Source organism: Nannospalax galili, unplaced genomic scaffold (genome assembly GCF_000622305.1).
Source record: "Nannospalax galili isolate Female #2095 unplaced genomic scaffold, S.galili_v1.0 scaffold367, whole genome shotgun sequence".
Lineage (NCBI taxonomy): Eukaryota > Metazoa > Chordata > Mammalia > Rodentia > Spalacidae > Nannospalax > Nannospalax galili.
In genome coordinates this window covers 801,785-812,877 of record NW_008356465.1, presented here as the reverse complement: position 1 = coordinate 812,877, position 11,093 = coordinate 801,785, and the positions used below count along the sequence as shown (strand labels likewise).

The following is an 11,093-nucleotide window of genomic DNA, read 5'->3' as shown; positions in this document are numbered from 1 at the left end:
AAAGGGGCCGATATAATGAAATTGAGTCCATATGTATAGGTAAAGGCTACATAACAAGCAACAATGCCAGACAGGAGATACCTTCTGTTGAGTTGTTGGCCAGGGTGGCCAAAGGGACTCCCAGATAGTAACCCAGCATAGAACTGGGAAAATGAACAGCAGACCCCAATCTTATCTAAAGGAATATTGACGACTGATTACCGCTATATGAGGAAAAGCTGACCCTCCTAAAACAAAGACCTCTAGATAGGCCGACTAGATTCACCAGAAGGGCAAGCAGTGGGGAATGGCTGGGGGTGCCAACAACACAGCAGACAGGAGCAGGGATATCAGAGTATAAGGGCTCTAGTGGGGTGAGGGAGGCTATGGGAGGGTGCTATCTGGGAAGTAGGTGTAAAAATAAAAATTTTAAAAATGTAATAAATTTCACTTGAAAAAAAAGTGTTTGGAGGAAAGAGAAGAAACATAGACGTAGGAAATAGATCGATAGATAAATATTGATAGACATGATTTATAAATAAGTAGGTAAATAGATTATAGATAGATATTTACAGACTTGCTTGGTAGATAAGTGGTAGATAATAGATGATAAACTATGGATAATAGGTGATAGGTAATAGATAGTAGATGGTAGATGCATAGATAATAGATGATGAATAGGTAGGTAAGTAGATGACAGGTGATTGATAGTAGACAGATCATAAACATAAATTATGGATGATATATAGATATGGATAGATACCAGATAGGTAGGAGATAGATGACAGATTATAAATATATAAAGGACAGATGATTGGTAGATGGATAGATGGTAGACAGACAGACGTTACTTTGTGTCTTGTAAACATCTATAGTCTCCCTTCCTTGACCAACTCCTACCAATTCACCTTTACTCTCACAATGTTCTTTCCAGTGGGTACAACGCCATCTGATTTCTAAGAACATGGATTACTGTTTTCTAGGTCTCTGGCTCCCTGCTTGTCTCTTCTCTGCTACATACCTGCTTTGCTTTCTGATTTTTGCTCTTCTGAGTCTCCATCTTCTATGAGATGTTTTCCACAGGATCTGGTGATCCCCAGCTGTTCATTCCTAGTTTATAAATTGCATCATTAAACACTGATTGGAACCTGAGCAGTGGATGTGGGTGGATGGGTCTCCAGACTGATGGAGAAAGATCCAGTCTCCTGTGAGGACGCAGCAAATGGCATCCCTTAGTGGCACTGTCCCTGGGGAATGGTAACTCTGCAGTGTCCCCTGAGGTGAAGGCAGGGTTCCTTGGTTTCTGTCTAGGTGAAGCAAAAGCCAGCCCCTTCTGCTTGGCCTTTCAGACTCATTCTCAAAGCCCTACCTTCTCTGTGTGAAATTCACTATCCCTAACCTAGGGAGAATTCACTGTCCCACCAAAAGATATGTCCCACATGCTTACAGCCTAGATTGTGTCTTGTCCCACCTCAAATTCAAATGTCAAAGTCCTAACCCCAATATGTGTGAGAAGATGAATATAGTTAGATACAGGTTTGTTGAAAGCGCATTTAGCTATGAAGATATTATTGGCTGGGTCCTAACTGTTGTTCTTATAGAAGAGGGAATTTTGAACATAGACATGCACAGGCTCAGAGAAACACTGTGTGAAGATTGAAGTCACACTGCTGCAAACCAGTGACCCAGCAGAAATCGGAGAGAAGCCCTGTGCAGATACCTCATAGGCCTTCAGGATTCATCTTGGACTTCTGGTGTCTGGAACTGGGGATCCCTGTAGTTTTGGCCACTTGGTATGATACTTTATGCCAGGCAGTCACAAGCCTTACAGAGCAGAGGCAGGAGCTGCAAGGCCCCAGGTCCCCTTGCTGTGAGCCCCGGGTGATGGCTGACCAGCTCCTAAGGAGTCAGCAGGAGCCTGGTCAGTGTCTGCTCAGCAGCCTCACTTACAAAATGTGTTAAGATGGGGAGCTGGAGAGATGGCTCAGAGGTTAAGAGCACTGGCTGTTCTTGCAGAGGACCTGGGTTCAGTTCCCAGAATCCACGTGGTGGCTAGCAACCATCTGTAAATCCAGTTCCAGGGGATCCAAAGCCCTCTTCTGACCTCCATAGGCACTGCAGACACAGGTGCACTTACATACACACAGGCAATACATTCATACACAGAAAATAAAAATAATAAATGAAATATTTTTAAAATGTGTTAAGATGCTCTGTGTGTGTGAGTATTCTCTCTCTCTCTCTCTCTCTCTCTCTCTCTCTCTCTCTCTCTCTCTCTCTCTCGTTAATAGAGATTTCATCCCTTTCCTGTTACATTAGTGGGGCTATTTTATCCAGCTTTCATTAGCATGGAAAAATACCTCCAGTAATCAACTTACCTGTTTTGGCTCAATGTTCTAGAGGTTTCAGTCCATGTCACATGGCCCTGTGGCTTTGGGTGTCCAGTAGCATGGTGCATTGCAGTTGGGTTATGATGTTTACTTCATGGTGTCTCTAAGCAAAAAGAAAGAGGAGGGGTCAGAGTCCCAGCATCTACTTCAAGGGCACATTGCCATGTGACTGCCTTCCTTATACTAGACCACACCTCCTAAATGTTCCAGCTCATCCCAGTGAAGTCATGAGCTAGAGATCAAACCCACTTTTAGACATGGGCCTGGGGTCATGCAAACTATAAAGGGTTAGGAGACACAGGCCCCTGAGTGTAGCTATCTGTTCTCCCTAGCTGGAAGACACCTCTGGTCTTTGCAATATAAATCCTCCTATGAATTTAGTTAGAAGTCTTGCCTATGACTGTGACTAGACACACCTCCTCTGAGACTGTCAAAAGTATTAACATTCAACAAGTTACCTTCCTACAGATAGAAAGAACCTTAGGATAAATTCCATTAAAGCTCTTTAATTCCTCAATCCAGAAGGCAGGGTTTCATGTCTCTTCCCTTCTGTGAACAGCAACTGCTGTCTCCCTTATGACTAGTCAATCCATGGAAAAGTAAAATAGTCACTTGACAGCAGAGAAACTGGGCAGACACAAATGGACCAAGAGATGGAGGTCAAACAGCTTGGTGTGGTGGCACACACCTTTAATTCCAGCTTTTAGGAGGCAGAGGCAGATGGATCTCTGTGAAATCAAGGCCAGCCCAATCCACATAGCAAGTTCCAGGCCAGCTGAGACTACAGGGAGACGCTGTGTCAAACAGGAGAGAGAGAGAGAGAGAGAGAGAGAGAGAGAGAGAGAGAAATCAAGACCTCTGAAATGAATCAGTGGGTGTCGTGTGTGCCCTGGTATGAAACCGGGAGAGCTCGTATCTGTGTTTCCCTTCCCAAATCCATAACCACAACTCAGTCTGAAACCCTGCCAAGCATGCTCATTTGGGGAGGAATCCCACAGGATCACAGGCCAGAGCTTTTCTAAAGTGCTAAGGGGACTAAGGGGAAGAAAAGATCCAGGAACCGCCAAAGGCTGAAGACCAAGGACTGCAATAGCCAGTCTGGGATCCTGGAAAGGAAACAGTGGGGAGGAGGGTGCTCAGCAAACCTGCAATTCCATCACAGTATTTCACCAATGAGAAAGTGCTGAGATGCTTTTCAAGTTGTGTGTGTGTGTGTACATGAGTGTGTACATGTTGTGGATGTATGTGTGCCCATGTGTGTGGAGAACAGGAGACAATCTCCAGTATGATTTGAGTCAGATCTTCATTGGCCTGAAGCTCTCCACTTGGGCTAGAGCCCAACACCGAATCACGAGCTTGCACCACCACACCTGGTTGTTTTACGTGGGCCTTAGAGATCAAAATCAGACCCTTATCCTCGCAAGGCAAGTACTTTACCAACTGGGCTATGTCTCCAGCCTCTTTTTTAAAGTTTTTTTTTAGCATATGTTAATTATGCACAGTGATGGGTTTCATTATGCCCTTTCTACACATGTACATAATATATTTTGATGATTTCATTCCTTATTACTGTTTCTTGTCCCTCTCCTGCTCTCACAGATTCCCTTTCCCCAGACGATCCCTTTCCACTTTCACAGGGTATTTGTTTTTGGTGACCCAATGAATTTAATTAGCGCTATTCACAGGAGTATGCATGAGGAGTTATTTACAGTAGCTCAGGCAACTTATACCTCACTGAAGAAAATGTCTCTCTCTCCCAATATACAAAAATTGCCTTCCAGATCCTCAGGGAGGAGAACGGCCTTGTGAGTCCCTCCCCCATCCATGACAGAGACATCCAAGGGCTCAATCTTGTACAAGTCTTGTGCAGGTAATCACAGCTGCTGAGAGTTTAAAACACTGGGTTTTATCAAATAGATTGTGGATACGAAATGTCTTAATGTTGAGAAAAGCTGGATGAAAGTCTACATGCAAATCCACATACACATGCTTGTGCATATGCAAATTCTATCATTAAAACACGTCCAAAGATTGAAAATTATTTCACAACATGATGATGAGAAACAACCTGGGCTTAGGCTCTCATCCCTCTTCTAGCCAACTGAGCTGCTCCTCATACCCGGCCCCAGCAACCAGCCGCATCTCCCTCCTCCATACACCCAATTGTCCCACGTTTTCTTGCCATTGTGGCCACATGTCTGCTTTGGGTGCAAAGCTTCTGGTGCTCCCCCAACCCTTTCATTGCTGTCTCCACAGGGATAAGGCACACATAATAGGACCTTTGGGGTCTTCTACCCTGCCTCTTCCCATCAGTGGGCTGCTCTCTGCATCCTGGCAGCTCCCTTCACCTGCCCTGAAAGAGTCTTTCTCCATTAACTGTCAGCTTCTGGAGCTTCTTCTTCTGAGCTCCTGGGCTCTAGTTCCTGCCTGTTGCCTCCATCAGAACACTCACTGACATGCTCTTTTCTTATTTCTGCCTGCCGCCCAGATGCCCCAAGTTCCATGAAGTCATGGGCACCCCACTGCTTTCACAGGACCCCCTCATCCACTTCTGCATCCTGATGAACGTGTATGGTATTTGCACCATGACTGCTCAAATATGTTGAGTGGAGGGATGATGGCGCCCAGTGCTGGAGGAGACCCTGCTGTCCCTTGATCCCCCCTCTGGCCAGGGGTCAGTTGGGATCCTGTCAGGAATCCCTTTCATGGTAAAGTCAGGGAACAGCCACAGAAACAATGGACAGAGTGGAAGGAGCTGAGTGCAGACCGCCTGTGTGCACCTGTGGTGTGTCTGCACAATATGTGGTGTGTGTAAGTGGTTGGGGGCTTCTAATGTGTATTTGCTGAACATCTCCCTTGGTACATGTGTGCCATGTGTTTATAATGTATGAACGTGTATAGTATGTATGCTGTGTGATATTGGTACATTTTATTTTATTTTTTTATTTTATTTATATTTTTATGTGTATTAAGTGTATTGCCTGCATGTGTGTAAGTGCACCTGTGTCCTGCCATGCCCACAGAGGTCAGAAGAGGGTGTCAGATTTCCCTGGAACTGGAGTTACAGAGGGCTGTTAGCCACCGTGTGATACTGGGAATTGAACCTGGGTCCTCTGCAGGAGCAGCCAGGGCTCTTAACCACTAAGCCATCTCTCTAGCCCTGATCTTGGTGCATTTATAACACTGTATGCTATGTGTGTGGCCTGTTTGAACTGCTTATTGTGTGTCAGATATGTGGGTATGTGTATTAGTTACTTTTCTGTTGCTGTGATAGAAATACCATGACCAAGGTAACTTATAAAAAGGAAGAGTTTATATAACTTAAGTTCCAAATGGGCAAGATTCCATCACGGCAGGGAGGCACGGAAGCAGAGGTGGCTGGGGAAGGAGCAGAAGCTAAGCACTCATATCTTTAAGCAGGCACAGGAAACAGAGCAACTGGAGATCTGACAAGGCTTAAGAACTCTCTAAGCCCACCCCCAGTGATGTGCTTCCTCCAGCATGGCCACAACTTCTGAGACCAAAACAGCAGAACCAACTGGAGAAAAAAATTCTCAAATACTTGGAGCCTACGAGAGACATTCTCATTCAAATTACCACAATATGTATGTGGTAAGTCTGGAGATATGTGAATGTTGTGAAGTGTGTGTTTGTGGGATCTATGTGGTGTGTATAAGGTGTGCAGTATCTGTTGTATGTGTAGTTTGTGTAACAGTGTACAAATATGTGTGCCTATTGTTATGGTATGTATGTGAGGGGTCATACATTATGAGGTGCATTCATATGGACACTTGTGCACATGCACACGCATGCATGTACACATACACTTGTCATACAGACACAGAATCACACACATACACAGATGTTTTTGACTTGGACCCAGCCAAGGAATTGTTAAAGAGAAACTCCAGGCGACATTGGCAGCTGCCTTCCCTGGGCCCTTTATGGAAAAGGCCAAGCAGACTCCAGGTGAACAGACAGCTCAGGCCCCAAGGGGCATTCTGGCCTTCATTCTGGCTACTATTGATACTGGGCACACAGGACTGAAGCTCTCAGACATAGCCTGAAACTGGGCCACAGGAACATTTGCCCCACACCATGTCTGGAGGGCAGAGACTGAAGACATGCTGACCCAGTGCCTTTGCTCAGGCACACTGATAAACGGCAGCCTGCTCACAAATTGAAACTGCCCTTTAGAATGTTCCAGACGGCCAGTCCCTGAGGTTAGTCAAGAGATAACAGTTAGTAAATGTTCTGGCCATGTTCCCAATGCTAATAAAATAGAAACCGACTCTCATGCTGATCTGAGTCTGGATGCTAATTCATTCTTTTATCACTTAGAAGTGTCTCACATTTGTGAAATCAGAATTGCACACTAATGAGCACTGTAGACAAAGGCCAGCAGCAGGTGCTGGACACACAGGGTCAGTCACTTCACTGTGACATGCTCAGAACAGAAATGCATCGCACAGCTAGGAAGGAAGGGCAGTTTGTATCTGCAAACAAGAGTGCTCTGATATTGTCCTAGAAACAGAAAGCCCAAAGCCCACAGAAAACACGTATTTGTCATTGTGAAAAATAATAAAACAGTGTCTAAAAAGTAGATAGTGTGTTTCCATTCAAAGCTTCTTGCATCCAATCAGAAATAAGCACACCTAGCACTTTCCAATAAATTGATAAATTGATTTATTTCCCTTTTCCTTCCCTCCCTCCTTCCTTCCCTTCCTTCCTTCCTTCCTCTCTCTCTTTCTTTTTCTTCATAGTACTAGAGATTAAATCAGGGCCTTACGTGCTAGGCAAGTGCTCTACCATTGAGCTACATCCTCGGCCCTCTTTTTACTTTAAAATATTGATTTCTCTTTGTGTGCATGTATGTATGATGTGTGTATTTGTATGTTAGTATTGTGCACATTCCTGTGTGTGTGTGTGTGTGCACGTGTGCACATGTGAGTCATTGTGAGCACCTTATTTAAAACAGGATCTCTGGTTGAACAGACTATCTGGCCAACAGGCTTCTAGAGATTCTCCTGTCTCTCCAACTCCATGTGGAAGAACACTGGGATTACAGATTCTTATGCTACGTATCTGGCTTTTACATGTGTTCTGGGGATTTGAACTCAGGTCCTTATACTTGCACACAAGTACTTTTGTCCACTGAGCCATCTTCCCAGCCCCTTTTTACTTTAAAAAATTTTGAGACAGGGTCTCCCTATGTTGCCCAGGCTGGCCTTGGGCCTATTCTGAAGCTCAGGCAGGCTTTGAACTTGCAATCTTTCTGCCTTAGCCCCCCAAGTATCTGGCACTACAGGCCTGGGATAAATCATTTTTCTCTTAAGGAAATATAACAGGAAAGAAAAAAGAAAAACCAAATGCCTTAATGAGGAGCCAGGAGTTGCCCCCTCCACAGTGGCCCATCCTACCTGCCCTGTGGCCCTGCAGGACCCTGGGCTGTGTGGGATTAGAGTCATTTGATTCTTGAGACTTTTTTTTTTTTTTTTCTGAATGCTGGGCTCAAGCTGTTAGGGGAGAAATTCAAACATCCCTGTCACTGCACAAGCTCCTGCATACTCTGCTAGCCCCTAAGGACAGTGTCCTCAGGCACATGTGAATGTTCACCAAAGTCACACACTGGCTTTGCAAGCCACCATACACTTCCATCTCTCTCTGTCTTTGAAGGACTGAAAGTGATCCGCTCTCAGCAGGGTAGTGGCCATTCTCAAAAGTAGGACAGAGCTCTGTTGGGAAGACTGCTTCTGGGACACTGTCCCCAGGTATCTGTGAGTGTGGCCATCTTGTGCACGAGTTGCTGCCGCCAGCAGGGACAGCAACAGTGGACTCAGTCTAAGTGTAAAAGACAGGGTGTTTTTTGTTAATGCTGCCTGCTGTTTCCATTCACGAAAGCTGGTTCCTGACCAGGTGTTCGAATAGTGGAGTTCAGAATGCAAGGCTTCCCACCCTCTGCCCCCAGACTCTGCCTCTACTCCTGGAATGGGGTTGCAATCAACACATGGGCTCTCGGAGCAGAAAGTCACTGGCTGGAACCTTAGTGATCACAGTTCTTGCAGTTCTAAGGTTGTAATCCAGGGTCAAGGTACCAGCAGGACTGGGTTCTGGTGAGGCCCCTTTTTCTGTCTTACAGATGGTCACTTTCTGGTTGTGCCATCATATGAGGAGGCAGAAGATGGACTGGAGACATAAAGAGACACAGGGAAAGCTCTGTATCTTTTTCATTAGAGGCTGTGAAGATGGTTTAGTGGGTAAAGGTACTTTCCATGCAAGCCTGGTGACCTGAGTTTAATTCCCTAGAACTCACATAAAGGTGGAAGGAGAGAAACAACTCTACAAAGTTGTCAAACAGGGTTTGGATAAGAGCTGTCAAAGCCTTCTTTCCCCTTCTCCTCTACCACACAACCTCCTGTGCAGGATCACTGTGTACCAGTGCTGGTCTGCGTTCTTCACAGACCTGACTTGCTGAGCCCCAAAATCCTGGATGACTCCTCCCCTCCCCATGCATTCATCCTCAAGGCTGGCCACCTCCATGGGTCAGGCACTGCTCTGGGGTGGGGAAACAGCATGAGCAGGCCCAGGGAGCCCAGGGCTGTGCAGAGTGGCTTGTTACGGGATTTAGGAAAGGTGCCCTTGAAACAGCTTGAGAGAAATGAGACCTCAAGAAGGGAAGGAGCAAGGCAGGGATAGCCAGAAAGCGCTCTTTACATTCCAAGGGTAAGGCCCCCAGACAAATGCCAGGAGCAGAAAAGAACCTAGAGGCAGGAGTGGCAGGTGGGAGTCCCAGCCTAGGGTCTTCCAACTGGATGCTATTCCTGAGACAGCATTGGGAAGGGCAAGCAACAGAGAGACTGGCTTGTTGAGAAGCAAGTACAATACTTGGTGGGTTGACGAGCTGGCTGTCCAGACAGAATGTGATACTGTTTGCAAACGAGGCCACAGCCTGTTCCCCAAGAAGTCAAGTTTAACCACCCATCCTGAGAAGCCAATTAAAACATGTAAATTAAGGGCTGGAGAGATGGCTCTGAAGTTAAGAGCACTGGCTGCTCTTGCAGAGGACCCCCCTGGAGGGGTGTTGATCTTCTCCACCAACATGGTGACCAACAACCATCTGTAATTACAGTTTCAGGGAATCTGATGCCCTCTTCTGGCCTCTGTGGGCACTGCACACATGTGGTGCCTTTGCGTAAAGGCAAAACAATCATACAAATTTTTAAAAATCCAGATTAATAATAAAAAACAGAAAAAGAAGATTTCTTCAATGTGGCCATCTTTGGAGTCCTGAAGAGAGATTCAAGTTTATATAGAGGAACGGAGATATGCAATCTAAGCAGGCCTGGTCAAGGTGTGATCCTGCCACTACTGTCTAAGCTCTAGTCTCATATTATATGGCGATCTGACAAGTTGTTAGAGCCGTGCCAAATCTTAGGGATAAAAGTTTCCCCTCTGACAGGCACCTTTTCCCTTTCCCAGCATGAAATTCCTATGGGAAACTTCCTTTTCTTTGAGGCCTATTGTTTTAATAGCCTGATAGCCCGACTGAGAGATGGAAGCATCTCTTTAGAACATCTTCATTCTGCCAGGCCAGTTACAGTAATTGGTGAAGGCTGGATGGCAGCATTGAGGATGACACGGTAGGCTTGAAGGTGCGGCTGGGAGGGGGTGTTGCGTTAGAACAATGGAACCCAGGAGGAGCAGGGACAGCCCTTGACATAGGTCATGGGATGTTTCTGGTGCTGCTCTGACTATTGTGCCTCACAGATGGTGTGTGTATGGCAAGACACCTGTTATGCACACGCACATTTACACATTTATCATAATACATACTTACTGGAATGCATCAAACACTTCATAATTACGTTTTTAAGAAATGTGAACTATGATGACCAAAGAGCTCTTTCGGGGACTAGCTTGGGGGGATAGATGAGGAGAGTTTCGGGGGAACAGGACCCCTATACTTCCAGTCTAAGTTCTTCTTTCAGGGCTAACTTGAAATAAGTTTGGGAACAAATAATCAACAAAGAAAAGACACACAAGGCAGAGCATCCACTGAAAAAGGTCCTGCTGACCTCCAGATACCAAGAGGGTGGGCAGTATGCAAATGAACTACAAAAGAAAATGGGACTATGGGCAGTATGCAAATAACCTATAAAGGAGAAGGGCAGTGTGCTAGTGGCCTATGAAGGTTCAGGACTCTCTGAGCCTAGGACCTTTGAGCCTCAGACCTTTCCTGGTTCTCTGGCCCACTTCCATCCTCAGGAGGGCCTTTCTCTTTTATAATAAACTTTCTACTTTTACTTTTTCTTATTATTTTTATTTTTAAAAATATTTTATTTATTCTTTTTATTTTATGTGTATGCACATATTGCCTGCATGTAGGTAAGTGCACCCATGGAGAACAGAAGAGGCTGTCAGATTCCCTGTGTCCTAATTTGTTTCTTCATTGCTGTGACAAAATACTCTGACCACTACCAACTTGGGGAGGAAAGGGTTTATTTAGTTTACATATCCCATATCATCACGAGCCCAAGCTAGGAACTTTTTTTTACCACTACCAACTTGGGAAGGAAAGGGTTTATTTGTCTTACATCTCCCAGGTCATAGTTCATCAGGGAGCCCAAGGTAGGAACGCAGGGCAGGAGCCTGGAAGCAGGAGCTGGAGTACAGGCCATGGAGGAACACTGCTTACTGGCTTGCTCCCCTGGCCCCTGCTCAGTC

The 11,093-nt window shown here is 45.5% G+C and overlaps 1 long non-coding RNA gene across 1 annotated transcript in view; it reads right to left on the bottom strand.

The window, feature by feature from the left end:
- Nucleotides 1-505: 505 nt before the first annotated feature.
- Nucleotides 506-11,093, bottom strand: part of LOC115067866 — a 33,965-nt gene continuing 23,377 nt past the window's right edge. Inside the window, exons 2-3 of the long non-coding RNA XR_003847232.1 lie at nucleotides 2,358-2,472; nucleotides 506-1,089 (exon numbers count right to left, since the gene is read on the bottom strand). This is a non-coding gene — a long non-coding RNA (uncharacterized LOC115067866). The remainder of the gene's footprint in view (nucleotides 1,090-2,357; nucleotides 2,473-11,093) is intronic.